The 16,706-nt window shown below is 31.2% G+C and overlaps 1 protein-coding gene across 1 annotated transcript in view; it reads right to left on the bottom strand.

Moving 5' to 3' along the window:
- LOC118194750 (uncharacterized) overlaps window positions 1-16,124 on the bottom strand; it is a 631,198-nt gene extending 615,074 nt beyond the window's left edge. Inside the window, exon 1 of the mRNA XM_085810543.1 lies at window positions 15,653-16,124. The gene's annotated coding sequence lies outside the window, so the exon portion shown is untranslated. The remainder of the gene's footprint in view (window positions 1-15,652) is intronic.
- Window positions 16,125-16,706: the final 582 nt, after the last annotated feature.

The raw sequence follows: 16,706 nt of genomic DNA, 5'->3' as shown, positions 1-16,706 counted from the left end.
TAAAAATAACCGTTGAACAATATGTATTAATTATTTTGTATTTTGCAGGAACTATTTCTTACTGTAAAATTTCTTTAAAAAATTTTAAAAAGGTAGCCTACCCAAAAGTTTAAAAATTGTAAGAATCCAGTAGAATTTCAGTATGGCCAAACTGAAGAGATTAGGATTAAAATTCGTTTAATAGAAAATTTGACATTAATTTAAATTTAACCATTTCGACATTTTCTACGACTTCTAAAATCTTTTCGAATGGATAAATTCTACATTAAAATTTGCTCTTCTTTGTAATTTTTACAAAAAAAAAAAAGTCTTTATATTGTTTTGAATAGATAAATTCTACATTGAAATTTACTTTTCTTTGTACTTTTTACAAAAACAAAATGTCTCTTTATTGTTTTGAATGGATAAATTCTACATTAAAATTTATTCTTCTTTGTAATTTTTACAAAAAAAGTATTTTTATTATTCATCTGATTTTTTGAAGAACAATATATTTTTTTTTTTTTTTTTTTTTTGTGAAAAAGTGGAAACTATGCCCGTTCTACTAATTACAATAAATAATTTCACTGCCTACATCTGTATTGGAGTTTAACCTATATCTTATTTTTCGCAGCGGAAAGAACTTTTGTTTTGCTTACATAATATCTTTTAATAATTTATTATAAATGTAGTACATTAAGATACTATGGAACAGCACCTGGGGCTTACAGAACTACATTTCGATGTTCTTCTATCATTCGATACTGATATATTTTCTGTTGAGTGGTATTTCTATTGAGGAGGAGTGCGAGATAATCCTTAAAAAGTTTAATATAAGTTGAATTGAGAAAATAAAACGTTTGATGGATAAACCGGCACAACTTCATTTTCACGGCCCCATTATCGAAATGGCGCAATCGCACAGAATTTGTGGCTGCCGTATCTCCGTGATTGAGTTTCATATTCGAAAAGATACGACTCTAGATGATGTCGAGGCGTACCTCTAAGCTTTTTGTTTCGCCATTTATAAGAGCCCCACAATCTTTTAAATTTTGGTTGCGGGCAACCGCTGTCGGAACAACAAAACTAAATGGCTGTAACCAGCTTTTTCAAACTTGTCTGTTTTACAGACACACCAACAGTTTGAATCTATTGTTAAATCTTTAATTATGTGATTGACAGGCTTTGCTTTCAGTGTGTGAGTTTCCCGATTTGGAACTTCAACAAGAAAGCACTCGCCACTGTAAGGCGATTCGCCGAATATCGACTGTTGTGGAAATACCCTGCCAAAGTTGTGTTTTCGCCGCACGTACAAACTCTCATCAATTTCGAATATTTCTCCAGGGCCACTTATTCGTTCTTTATGTTGTCGAAATAAATCTAGGCAAAAACACCTTTCTCAAAAACTGTTCCAGTTAATCGTGGTATTTTGACAGATGTTGAGCTATTTATCGCACGACATAAGCGACATTTCTATTCTACTCTACGGTAGATGAAACGCAGCGCTCTTAGGAATAGTATTCTAGAACACTAAACCAGCTGTCGGATCAAATCCTATTTTTCCCCCTAGCCCAAAAGGGCAATTTGCCCAGAAGGGCTATGAATTTCGTTTTGGTATGTTACGTTGATTCCTTGTAAACGATAAACGACGAATCAGTTTTTAAATTGTTGCCACCGAATGTTATCACTCTGTATTATACTAAAAAAAATTAAATAATGAAGAATCTGCATGAATGTATTGTTAAGAAATGTCCAGGCGCGGTAAGATAGCTTCCCGCAAAGCAGGTTTAGGGTTACCCCAAAATGGCAGGGAAAGGCAAAGTTGCCACATTTGGCGAACAATCGCTCATTTGGCGACAAAATTGGCGATATACCATGGAGAGATGGAGAACCTTCTGTATCGAACCGGTTTAGCCCAGAATGTTCTCGAACACAGGCCGAAAGCTATATAAACCCTGTGGTACGTGAAGAGCGAGTACGAGATAGTTACTCTCGAGTTAGTCAGTACGTGCGGAGTCGATCCAAGTTGACAGCCGGGCAGCGAGTGACGAGTGGGTCGTCGAGTGCACAGAAAGAGTCTTTTAGTGTATCGCGGTTAGTGCATTGTCGAGAGAGTGTGTTGAGCTAACGACTGAACTGAAGAGTCGAGAGCTGTGTTAGGTGTGTCGTCGACTGCATCGCGAGTTGTAGCGTGGAGAGTCTCGAGAGTATGTGGAGTTCCGAGAACGACCGAGCAGAGTCGGGAGCTGTATTCTGGTGTTTTGCAGTGAAGCTGTTTCCACCGTTATAGCCTGATAATCTGAAGGCTGTGTCGCTGATTGTTCCAGCGAGTGTATATTAGATCTTCGACGACTGTAAAACGTGACTTTGGAGATATCCTGATTAATATTGGCTAAATAAAGTGTGTTTCGATACTAAACCAGCTGTCGGATCAAATCCTATTTTTCCCCCCTAGCCCAAAAGGGCAATTTGCCCAGAAGGGCTATGAATTTCGTTTTGGTATGTTACGTTGATTCGCTGTAAACGACGAATCAGTTTTTAAATTGTTGCCACCGAATGTTATCACTCTGTATTATACTAAAAAAATTAAATAATGAAGAATCTGCATGAATGTATTGTTAAGAAATGTCCAGGCGCGGTAGGATAGCTTACGTTATCGTCGTTATTCATACCAAATCCGTACGAACCCTGTACGTACGTAACGTCAAGAAGAAGAAAATAACGTAACAGTATGTACGTTTCTCGCCTTGTGGTAAAACAACTATGCCTAGAGCCATTTTTGAATAACGTATGTCTCCACCCGAATATGGGCATCTGGAAGCCAAAAATTTGCAATTTGTTTTATTATCTATTTTATATTTTGTATAGCATTTATGAGCTTTTGATTAAGGAACTCAAAGATTTCAAAGCGAGCGACGGTGAAAAGAAACATTTTTTTATATCCAGCCTGGATATTTTTTATATGTGTATCGGAATTCTAAAGTTGTGCCCTTTTCAATATTTTATTATATTACTGTTGAATTGAATTTTATGGTTTAAAAGCGAAGAACATGATATTTAATAAATAAGGGTAACAAACAAAACGTTAATTGCGAGGTAAAATATGTTCTTCTTGGAAAACTGCGGAGCATCTTCCTCACTCCTTCGTAGATTAAAAATTGTCAACGTTTCTTTTACAGTGTTTAAATTGAAAAAAGGACTCTTACCATATCATGCGGCTTATCAAATTCGTGAAAGCGGGAGTAGCGTTTTCTACGTAAATTGGCGGTTTATCGCGAGGGACGAGAAAATCAAGTAGTACCAATAAACACAATCTTTAGCATTCCTAATTAATGAAAAACTATTTATAAAATACATACTGAAATACAATGCAGTAAACATAATAATAATTACATTTATCCTAAATTATGGTCAAGAAAAATCGTATTACAAATCAGACGACAACAAAATAAAATAAATTTGACAATTTGTTTATAATGTAATCACATAAAATAAAGCAGGCATCAAAATCCATTTTGAGAACTCCGTCAGAAAAGGAAGCTGTCTAACCAGCCATTTTTCTTCCAGAAAATGATCCATGAATCACTATGTTGATGTTATTTTCAAGATAGAATTCCGCTAGCATTTTTCAAAAGAGGAAGCGAAAATTTAATAATGTAATAAAATTGTAGCTTCAAACCAAAATTTCCTTATCATCCTGCAAGTTATTAGTCATAATTTAAATGTCATACTTTATCTAATCATAAGACATTAAAGTTCTGCTAATACTTTATCTGATATTTCTGAATTTTTTTCTACCTGTCATAGGGTCAGTTAGTAATAAAATTTGATAGCACACCACGAAGGATAAATATGCACGCTGCTTTTATTTTAATAGCCATTGCGTGTAATCAGTTAGAAACGCAAAATTTGATCTGAGGTACATAAATAACATCTGCTGGTGAGACGGATGGTTAAATGAAAAACATGAATATGGATTCTGAAAATTGGAAATAGAAAATAATAAGTTAAAAACGGCAACAATGAGTATAAAAGGGAAACAAAAAATCTGAAAGGTTTCAAATTTTAAATTACGTCCAAAGAGGCGTTTTTTTAAATCTTTATTTATTAAATATCATGTTCTACATACTCAAACCATAAAATTCAGTTCAACAGCAATATCGCAAAATAATTTTAGAATGAACATATCTTTAGAATTTCCGATACAGTCTCGCGCGCTAAAGATAAAAATGTTTTTTTTTTCCTCCGTACAGTGTTGCCATTGCTACTTTTGAAATTGTTTAGTTTTTTAATGAAAAATTCGTTAAAGAGTTACAAAATATGAAATCCATAATAACATATCTTTATTCACATGCCGTATTCTATGGAAGATTACGTTACTTAAATTTTGATGGCTGTAGGTATCGTTGTTTTATCACATTGTGAGAAACATACATACATTCATACATATTTTTAATTTCTTGAAATATAATACAGGGCGAAAATATTTAAACATTAATATATATAAAATATTAAAAGATAACAATTTGAAAAGTGAAATAACGCTTGTAGTGGATCAACGCAAAATGCCCAAACGAAATTAATAGTCCTTCAGGGCAAATTGCCCCTTTGGACTAATAATATCATAATTTAATTTGCAAAAAAATTAATCATTATTACAGTAGCTGATTTTGTTAATACTGCAAGCGTATTTTATCAGCGTGGAATTTAAATTTAAGTCATAGCTCACAGAAGTGAAACATTCGTATAATAAGAGTGATATATCCCCTTGTTATGAGCAAGAGCGTTTTAAGGAGATCATGAACCGACATTTTAATACGATTTTATTATAATAAATTGGACAATTCGCTCTGAAATATAATGCGACACTAAGCTCTAAGGCTTGTTCTTATTTGATGTTATAATTAAATCTGCTTTACCAATCATTTTAATTCTTTTCCTTATCTTATTTTTTGAGCATTTATATACTCAGTTCAACTTAGGTATTAAAGGGGATAAAGACTTCACTATATTTATTAACAGTAAAGTTTGAATTACCATAATGAGACAAAAATCATTAATTTATGGCACGCATTTACTTACAAATGATGAATTTCATATAATAATTCAGCGCAACACACCATGGTGGTTAGAACAAATAGTGTAAGCATAACGTCACAAAATTGGACCCGAGGAAATGTCAGCAACGTGTGTCAAGACTTATCATGACCGCCATACAGCGTAAATGTAACTACGAAACATAAATAATTAAAACTATAGTGAATTTCAAAACAAATATCAAATTCTACAAGCTCCGAAAAGTGTTTTTACGCTTTATTTGCATAAATACCATTGAAACTTCCACTGATCTTCCAGGTTTCACCATGTAACATAGTTGTGTTACTGTTACCATTTACTCATTTCCATTAACATGTATTTTATTAAATTTCAAAGAATTGCAATCTTTGCGACTTTTATATATGCCAAGTAGGAAATCTTTTATGTTAAGTATTAAAATTAGAACGGGAAACTTATAAATGTTCAGTGATGAACAGCTAATGTAGACAATGCCGATTAGAATGTTAACAGACCAACAAGAAGTCCGCTTATGGCAGCAGCCATGATTAGTGATTACGTCATACCGTGACGTTTCATGGCTTCATTTTCATTGCGCGGGAGATACGGAGAAAGCTTACTTCACCTATTCGAACCTCCAATTTCAAAATTTTAAATTTACCCACTTTCAAATATTTGTTAACAATATTCCTGTTAAGTTGTTTTGCGACAAAATAATTTTTACCTTAAATATTTTGATTTTGAAGACTTGGATGTATTTAACTAGCACTTTCTGCTTGAATTAAAATGAAAGTAATTTTTGAAAGACAGTACTCCTCTCTTTTGCTTTATTCGAAGCATAAATTGATAAAAATATATTTGTAAAACATTAAATAGCAGCATTAATCTTATGGGTATGACCGCTAAATATCAAATATGTAACTATTGATTGGTTATTCAGAGAAGTTCTACGGCCAGAGAAAAAAATTTTTATTATAGAATCTGTTTTACATTTCTATTTGTCTTGCACCTACATAACGTTTTAAAGTCAGAATCTTTCATTTTAATTACTATTAATTCCTATGAAAACGTTTAAAAATAATTATCAAATGTGTGTTCTAACTTTGATTAAAAAAAGTCTAAAAAGTGTCTAAAAATTAAAATATAGCTATATTTCAGCATGGGATATAGTGTGCGTACGTATCCATATGAGCCAAAAAATTCAACTTTTATGATATTTTACAGCAAATTTGAATTGAAATTAATAAATCTATTTATTTTTGCTTTTGCGCGAAATCCGTTGACCTGGATTAGGTAGCTTTGATAATTTAAGCAAATTTACACGCAAGAACTAAGTTCCGTTCTTAAAATTATGAGTTGAATTAACAAAGGAAAAACATAACTAAACGATGTAAAGTTCTACATCAGCAGAAACTACAATGTTTTTAATGTTTCATAGAAGCATTTTACATTTCCACTGAAGCATTCTTCCAGAGAAGCATTCATTCATTGAATAATTGAATTTTAATGGGATACGAGTGGACACGACTGGTCATCGTGATTTGAGCCCGTGTCGTAAGTGCTGTTGACAGCTCTTTGCGTTGATGTGATTGATTGTTGAGCCCGTGAGCTACGTTCCCAGTGAGTGGACGTACCTTTTTGGAGTTGTTTTCCACTGCGAGGCATAACGCCATGGTTCGTATGACGTAACTCATTCCGTACCTTCAACTACGCGAATGTGCGTGCTCTTATCACATTCCAGTAATCAGTGTGGCGGTTCCAAGGCGTTATGCTCACTTTGCAACTTGGGTCTACTGCTTCTTGCTCATGTCGATATCTGTTAGGACAGATGGGATGGGCGGTGCCTGCCTCAAGTTTCCCATAGCCTCGACGATGGTAAACGACATTGGGGTTCGATCGTGGGTCTCTTCTACGGATGTTTATTACCTTATACCTTTTCTCTTCGTGTCCGGTTTGTTACTTGTTCTTAAAATCCAGTTTCTAGATTTTAAAATTGCATACTATCTATTCTAAAATGATTTTGTGAAGAAACAGATTAAGTTCATTTTTTAAAAATATAATTTAACAATGACCGAACACTGTTAAGAAGCAAATTATTTTTTCCATCAGTCCTGGGATCTTATAAATTTCATCCGTGTTTCACAATTAATTATAATTTTAAAAGGTACTATTAACTAGATATTTTCTGTAATAATGAACGCAAATGAGGGGGTGTGTAAAGATGCAGGACTAATATGCTGCATTTGCTATTTAATTCAATATCAAACATTTGATACATCGCTGTTACAAAAGCCCATGCCTTTCATCGAAGAATGCATTAAGGAAGTAAAATATAATTTGCAGCTTATTTAATTTGTGGTTTAATTTAGTTTGCATGGCAATTTAAAGCGATGATCTAGCCTAGTAATTGTGGAAATTAATTTTGAAACTGGTTAGACAAAAGATAATTTTAACAGTCTGAAAAACTTCATTAGTCATCTCTATTACATATTCCGTAAAGTTTTTTGTTTTCAATTTGTTGCCTCATTTAAAAGATTCTCGTTAAGTTAATGGTTAGCTATCTAAAAATGTAGTTTTCGTTTCTCTATTTTATTGAAACTAAAATCCACGTAATAATCGTTATATCTTATTTAATTTCGTTCCGAAGAATTGAAAAGATAAGGTAAAGAAAATAACCTTTCTTTCAGAAAATTTGTTGCAGCATACTCTAACCGGAATCCGAATTCTCCAGATAGCTTTCTGTAGAAGGCATTGAAAACCAAAGGTGCTGCTAATTTCTTTTTAGTTTAAAATTATCTGTAATTGTCAAATCAAAATTATAACATATAGTTTTAAAAACTATAGTTTCTAAATTAAATCTCTATTTTGTTGAGAAACGTTTACAGAGTTTTTTCTCCCTCCTTTATGCATGCTTTCGTGGTGCAACGTTTAGTATTCTAAAGGTCCAGGTTCGAGTCCCTGTGTGGGCAATGTATATTTTTCAGATACAGTAACAGATAGATTCAGTAACAGATAGATTTTCAGTTTGATAGCAAATTGTATTTTAACATAGATTTCCACGTTAAAATTTTGCGCTTTAAAATGAATTATGACTCTACAAAATTTAAAATGCTAAACAGAGTATTTTCAATATTGATGATGACTGCAAGAAGAAATTTTCACTGCACTTAAGCCTGAGTTCATATTATCCAAAAACTACAAAAATTATAATATTTGCCTCTTATTAATTGGAAATAATAAAAATGGTTCCCAGTTTATTAAACATTACGTAACCAGCCTCAGAGGGAAAAGGTGAATGCTAAATAATTTAACACGTTAAAGGAAAAGGTACTTCTGAATTGCACAGCAATTTTGCCCACTTATCAGTCGTTCAAAACACTTCGAAGAATTCTATTACATGAAAATTGACTTTAGATTATTATTAAGGTTTCAGATTGCGTGTTTGATTTTTGGAGAGAAAGATAATTTTTTCTCTTTAGAATAAATCATATCTTTCAGTGCAAAATGTAATATTTTAAATTTCATTTTCTTCGTTGAAATAAATTTGGATAAGCGGGAAAATAATATTTCCTGATTTTCATTAAATATAATATAAGCTATAAGTTTTTTTTTTCTTTAAAGCCAAGATATTTGAATGTGCTGTGATTTCATTTTGCCTGGAGGAATACTGATTAAAAAAAATTCTTTGTCAAATATTATGAATAAGATACTGGTTATAAAAGATGGAAGTTATAGTTACTGATAAATATATATAATTTAATTATAACTGCATTAGTTTAAATTTATAAAGTATAATTCCCTTTAATATAGGTATTAGAAAGTATAAATACCTCTCACGCGCACCTTATTCAGCAATAAAAAGCTTGTGGTTTGCTTTGTGAGAAATAAAATTCTAACAATAGCTCTATATAAAACTAAATAAGTAAAGAATGTATCTTTTTCCGCCTAGCTGCTATTTTTTTGTTACCGACTGCTGATATAACAAGTATTTTGTTTTTTGATTTATTACAGTGTGCCTCATTATTACGCTTTTGATGACTTGGATACTTCATCTTCCTTAGGGAAAAGAAATGTAAGAAAATGAAAAACAAATTTCTTTCGTATTTCCGTCTAGCATTAAAACAAAAGTCCAAGACTGCTTAGTTATGAAGTTCTGTTTTCAGCAGTCACAACTTTAATCATATTTCTATGTTTGCCTTAATGCTTTTCCTTTTTCCTGCCATAAATGCATGGATAAATGTATAATACTGTACGTTGTGCAAAGAACAAGTAAATATAAAGAACAAGTAAACATCTAAAGAATACATAAAGGGAAAAAATAATAATGAACAAATAGATAATGGCTAAAAAGAGAGAAATAAGCTAGAAGGTCGTTTTGTCAATTTAATCTTTCTTTTATTCAACTTTATATAGAATGGACACCCATTTACTATTTAATAAAGAACCTGATTACATACGAATTCTTTCAAAACATTTGAACATGTTTTCAAGAAAAGATATTTTTACTATAAACTGAATTTTCCGTACCTAAAATTTTGTTTATAATCGATCTTATTTCAAATCTCTTAATACATATTACGCTTTCCACTATAAAAGAAACCTGCACGTCAAAAATCGAAATATTTCCCTTGTACCTAAATAATGCTTGCTAATTTCTGGTTGTTGTTTTAATTCTCTTTCTTCCCATAGATTTAAATGTATTTCTTGAATAATTGTATCTATTCTACTGATACAAATAGGATGCTGTCAATCAATCTATATTATTAAAACCTGTGCGGGTCCAAATGTTTGTTTGTTTGTAACAACATTTTCTCCGGAACGGCGGAGAGTTGAGTTTCGTGAGAGGTACCCCCGATTCTAAAAATTCGTAGAAAGCCACTTCGACCATTCTCATATTCGTAGGACTTTAATCAGCCAAAGTATTAATTAAAATCTCTAAATCGCTAATTTTCTTTTTTTTCAAAATGTGTTGCCACTGCTCGCTTTCAAATCTTCGAGTCTGTTAATGAGAAATTTTCAAGTTTCACAAAATATGAAATAAAAAAAAATTCTAAACAGTAAACATATTATTAATAGTAATCAAAGTAGTATAACTAGTTATAAATTTATTAATTAACACATAACCAGCATCATGGGGAAAACGGCATGTTAAATAGTTTAACCTCTCTCTTAGAAAGAAAACCTTTTTTAACTGGACATTACTTTTTTTTCACTTTTCAAGCAAATAAAGTACTTCATTGAAAAATCATACTACATAAAATTTGGTTTTTAGACAGTATTCATTCATAAAGAAAAAGCAGATCACGCGCAAACGAAAGAAGCAAGTTTCCCTCGTTCAAATGCATTTGGTTTCAAATTAACGTTATGGCATGGATAACGTTTTATATTTTATTACTGCATTACACAGCTCCGTTAAGAAAAAATTGCATCTTTCGCTCGGGTAGTTTTTTATTTCTGTTTTACCTGAGGGTAAAGAAACAAAACAAAACATAAGCAAAGAAGTACTTTGGAAGAAAAAATAGATTATAAGAAAATATCTGTAGGTATACTAAAATATTTAAGTTTGACTTCTGATATTAAAATCTTGCGCATAAATTGTTTAATATTCTAAATGCCTTACTTTCACCCAATGGAAATGATATTTAAAATATTGCAAATATAATTAAAGCCAAACTTGCAGATATTTGCAGCTCTCTTCGATCCCATTCTAATAAAAGTTCCAATTATGAGAAAGTACTTGTTGTAAAGTAACAACTTTTTTCTTTTCAGTTTCTACAAGGAGTGCTTGGTGACCTCTTGTGAGATCATACAGGTGCTACTATCAAATAGATTACTAGTGCTCGCAAAACCGTCTTTTCTATGTGGCTTCGTTTGCTGTTACAGTTAATTTTGATATCTTCCATAATGAATTTCATGGAATTTGCTTTAAAATATAAGTTTCCCTTTTTTTCTGTTTGTGTTAACGCTAAGTCTCCTTGCGGCCAAAAAGAGAAAAAACTACAGAAACAAATAGTCGAAAATAGAAAAACTGAAAAAGGTAAAAATTGAAACGATTGGAAGTTCATCACATGCGGACGATACGGTATTCAGAGATTATGCAAGTTGTAATGAGCATACGTGTGCCAAAAAAGACGGAAGTTAAGAAAATAATGAAGATACTAGTAATTCAGAAATTTTTGTTGAAAAGAATAAAGTACTGATGGAGTGTTCGTAAGCTTATACTGGCAGTTAGAAATCGTTTATATAGTAACGTTTCATATCTTTCAGCATTTTAAACGGCAAGCAGAACAGAATCTTCAATACAAAGACTTGATTACTTTTGGCAGTATTATAGTGCATAGAACAAACAGCACAAAATAATAATATACTATATAAAATTAGAGTTTGAAAAACCACTCTGCATTCCTTCTAACGGTATAGAAATATAGTGTCAGATGCTTTTCGAATTCTCGTCCTAATCTAGCAATACATTTCACAAATATATATACAAATATATAGGAAGTAATGAAAAATATATTAGAATATTCGTGTCATGATGTTGTATTTAATTAGGCAAGGACAATTTAAAAAAAATATTTTAAATGTTCTCAGTTCGTATTTACGTTAGAATGACAATTCGTTTCAGGAAAAATCGGATTTAATTTTGTTCACTGCTAAAATATCAGAATCTATTGGCTTATCCGAAATAGACCATAATATCCAGATAATTTCTGTTTTGGAACATTTAAAGCCGTATTTAACCCGAAGGTCAGTCAATTCTGATAGGAAACTTATTATATGTAACACGTTTGCTTAGCTGTCTTTTTAATTAACTCAACAGAATGATAATTATGTCCACTCAATCTTTACAGGAAATACCTGCAAAAATGTACTCTCGTTTGATAAACCTCATACTGTATTGTTGTACATCAGAGATATTCATTAAGAAACGTATTATAATCATTAAAATTCTAAATTTTAAAGACTATAATACGTGCTTTAAATTAAAAAAAAATATTATATGTCATTTAGAGACATATTGCACACACTAGCCAATGCATTAGAAACCCAAGACCAATATTTTATTGGACCAACGTTTGCACAGATAACTGCTCTTATTCCTTTAGACATCGAGTCTACATGCTTCTGCAGTGCATTTACGTCCAGCGAATACCACGTATTGGCTATGCAGCATCTCAGATCTTGTAAATTAGATGGAAGAGGAGAGTGCTGTAGGATGCGTCTTTCCACCATATCCCACGCATTTTCTATGGGGTTAGGATTCGGGCTATGCGGTGGCCAAGGTGTTGGAAGTCAGACTGATGTTCAGCGAACCTATTTTGAACACTTCTGGCACGACGTATACTTGCATTACTGTCCGTGAAGTATTCACAGCCATAAGGGTAAAAATACAACATTTCAGGGTGCACTTGATCTGCCAGTATATCTAGGTATCTCATGGCTGTTTGTTTACCCTCGAGGAACAGCAGGGGACCACTTCCATTTCACCAGAATATGGCCCATATCACGATACTCCTACCAGACTCTTGCACAGTGCGAGTAAGGCAAGAGGGATTCATGGCTTAATGGGGTTCTTGCAAAATTCTATGTCTTCCATCAGTGCAAAATAACGTGTAGTGTGATTCATCCGACCACATTACTCGTTTCCAATTCTCAGATGTCCAGTGTCTTCTTTACCGACACCACTGCAAACGAATTCTTACACGTTAAGGCAGAAATGAATGGTTTTCTCACAGGCACCCGACTATTCATTCCTATCCTCTGCAATTCTCTACGCATGGTTTGAGCTTAAATCTGTTTGGAAGAGCCTTGGCTGACAATCTGTGTCAGTTGAAGCAGAGTAGAGGTAGAGTCCTATTCTGCTGTACAATTGATCGGAGACGACGCTGATCACTATTTTGGAAAACTGTGCTCGAACCGCAGTTACAGCTTCTAGAGAACGACTGTGGGTTCCGATTCCAACTTTTGAAAACCTTTCATATGACTGCTTTTCAGAACCAAGTGAGATTTGCTATTTTCGAAATCGAGATCCCTGCTAAACTATCGCCAAAAACAAGCCTTTTTTTTTTTTTTTCAAATTGTAAAACATCTGTCGTTTTACTTTAGTCATCATAAAAAGCATTCTTGCACCTTACTTATACTATAGCATTCTAACCACTTGTAAACCACGTCATAAAACAAATTTGCACACTTCATTTTTAGCACGCATTCAAATGAAAATCTCAAAGGTTTCTAATTTCATTAGCCAGTGTGAGCATAATTTTATTATGGATTAGTATTATGAGTCTTATAACATTTATTGGAAACAATGAAATGTGTTGATAACATTTACATTTAAAAAGCGAAAAATGATTCTTAAAAATTTAATTTAAGTACAAATATATAGTACTGCGGATTTCATATCGATTTTACTTTAACTATGTACACGGCATCGTATAAAGAATCTCATTATTGAAAAAAAAATAAGAGTATTGATTAATTTTTACTAAAATCAAATGTTAGGTATTTTTAAGGAAATAAATTCAAATACGCATTTTTAATGAAATAAGGTTAAAAGTTTATTTTTTAATTAAATAAAATGGAAAACATATTTCTAAAACATGCATTGAAGGAAAATAGCCACATTGGTCTCAGTTGGAACACTGTTTTGACTGGAATCATGGAAAACATTTGTAGTCAAATGTAGATGCAGACAAATAACGCATGGATTTAAACTAGTACTTGTTACGATTTTAAGCAAAAATTCTTTACTTTATTTCTTTCGTGATTATTTTATCTCTATTAAAAATTATTGATTTGTCTCAAACTAGAAGTAAACAATTTTATTTCAGAGTTAGAGCATACAAGTTATAATGAACAGTATAATTAAAACAAATTAACCACTTTTCTTCTCATTTAAATTCCAATTCATAGTTCTTGTTTCGGAAAAAAATTATAACTATAGCAGACCGAAAATGTGCTCAAATTTCTAAATTTAATTTATGAAAAAGATGGGATTTGTTGTTCCAAATACGAAAAAAAAATTGAATCTTATATTTTCTTTATTATTTTTGTCTTTTCTTATTTAATGTGGGAAAAGAACAATGCATTTGCACTAGGCTAATTACTTCATAATTATATCTAAGCAAATTGTAAGTTCAGAAGAGAATTTGAATGTTTTACAGATCTAAAATGTTTAGACTTTCATAATGCTTGAAAAGAAGTTTATTAATTTCAAATGCTAATACAAAAATGCTAATTGCATGTAAAATCTAAATAAAAATTTAGAATTTAGAATAAGATTTGATAATGTAAGAAATTGGCTTCACAAAATTTTATATTTGGAATTTAGAACAAGATTTGAAATATTTTTACTATTTACAAATGCTAACATATAAATATCAATTTTGCATTAGATTTAAATTAAAAATTTAAAATTTAGAATAATTAGAAATATTTATCCTTGTATTATCCAATAAACATTTTAAAACAGTCTTGCGTAAATATCAGCATCATACTGGTGTAAATTAATGTTTCCTTATTTAGGAATAATTACTAATTTTTACACAATTTCAGTCAGTAGATTTTGCGCCCAATTCAAATGAAGTGTTTTTAATAAGACAAGTGCTTTACTCGGAAACAGCAATTCAACCAAATTTAATCCTTAATTTTTATTCGTCATACATATTTACCTTATCTATAAAAATTAAATACTTATATCTTTTTGAAAAAAACCTCTACTGCGCATATGTATTGCGCAAAATTTGAAACCTCCTAATTATGAAAGCAAAGTGTTCATTAATCAATGTATTACAACCAGTCAATATTTAACCAATACTTTACAAAAAAGGAATGCAACAACCTTGTAATAACCTTCAATAGGTAAAACTCTTTGTATACAGTTATATAACAATAAAATGTATATATTTTAATGAAATATAATTTTTTTCTTTTTTTCTAACAGTTTAGCATAGCAAACAATAAATAAATCTTAGATTTAAATTTTTAACAAAGCAGAATACAGCAAAGACAAGTGCGATGAAATTAATGAAATATCTGCATATAATATTAATTTGTACATATTTAAAATATAATGCCTACTATCTTTCTTGTTCAGTAAAATTTCCATTATTAATCAAACAGAAGAAATTACATGCGATACCCAGGATTTAACTGTAGTTTAGGGGTTGTTAGGCAAATAAACATAATTTCCAATCATATTGTAACAGATTTCGGCAGAAAAAGTTATTATAACTTTCTTATGCTTATACGTCTGATAATTCATTCTATCTTCTTTAATACTAATTAACACTTTTTTAAATTTTAAAATTCGATATTTTAAAATTGCATTTCTGTTTAAAATGACATTTCTGCTATAATAGTCAATTCTTAAAATTACCCAATGGAATTAGAATTGAGATTTTATTTTTTATTTAAAATTTCCCTTCTGAACAATCATTCCTTAAAAATTATCTAATATTATGATTGTTAGATTTCATTAGAATTTTAATAAGAGGAATTTTTAATAAATTTTATTCGATAACACAGGAAGAACCCACACCATTTCTTAAAGGTAATCGCAAATACAATAGCAGCCAAGGAAATTAAAAAATAAGTTTATAGAACAAAATAAACTTACTGTTTTCTTATCCAGGTGGATGTCCAGGGAGAACGATCAAAGCTGCGTATAACTCCATTCAAGATTTCTGCTCACTTGAGAGTATAAGTTGCACTTGAGAGCAACACTTGAGAGTTGCTCCAACCGCATGTTCCATATTTGCACACCTCATTATTCATATTCTCAGTAATCATTGATAGATTTTTGTAAATGGCTGAATTATTGAGCATTCTCAAAGGATGCCCACCAGGTTTTTTTTCTCAAAGGATGCCACCACCAAACATTTGCAATATACCTGTTGCGTCAAATATGTATTTTTTCCAGCATCTCAAAGTTAACTCTTTCGCAGCAGTTATTTTCTTTAAGGTGCATTTGAAACCAACATTGAAAATACTTTTCGAAGTTGGTCAGTTTAAAAGTCCCTGTGCTATATTAGTATTTACCACTGTCAAATAATTATTATTTATTCACTGAAATTCACAGAAATATAATTCATTTTATACATTTCATCACTTATTACTTCCTTAAATTATCCTTTTGATTGAAATCTATACTAACTTGTTATTGATCTCGAAAATTATATGCAATATGCGAATATGTACACATATAGTTATATAGATATTCATATATAGGTAAGATACTGTAGAACTTGTTTAAAGCAAATGTGATTTGAAAAATATTTAATTGAGTCTAACTAAATCTGCATGCATGGAAAAAACATCTACGCCAAATACAAAGAGACAAGGCACCACACTTGGTCACGTATATCAATATAAAATTGAGTATAAATATCTACAATAAATTATCTAGATATATTTTCTTTTATAATTTCAATCGTAAGCTCAAATGTTAATTAGCTAATAATAAAGATGTCATTTCGGTTATAAAAAATGTTTTAATCTTTGTACGTACAAATCAGTTAAAAATTTCAACAGAACTCACATTTCGGTATTCTGGTTTAGCCAGAATATATTTTGAGTTCATATTATCTTCCTTTATATTTTTTAACTCAACGTTTAAAACTTTTACTCAACTCTTTAATTTCACTTAATGTCTCTGGTAAGCTTTCGAATGC

The sequence above is a fragment of the Stegodyphus dumicola genome, chromosome 2 (assembly GCF_044657685.1).
Source record: "Stegodyphus dumicola isolate Sdum_Otavi_A_Nest chromosome 2, ASM4465768v1".
Lineage (NCBI taxonomy): Eukaryota > Metazoa > Arthropoda > Arachnida > Araneae > Eresidae > Stegodyphus > Stegodyphus dumicola.
This window is presented reverse-complemented; position numbering and strand designations above follow the sequence as displayed.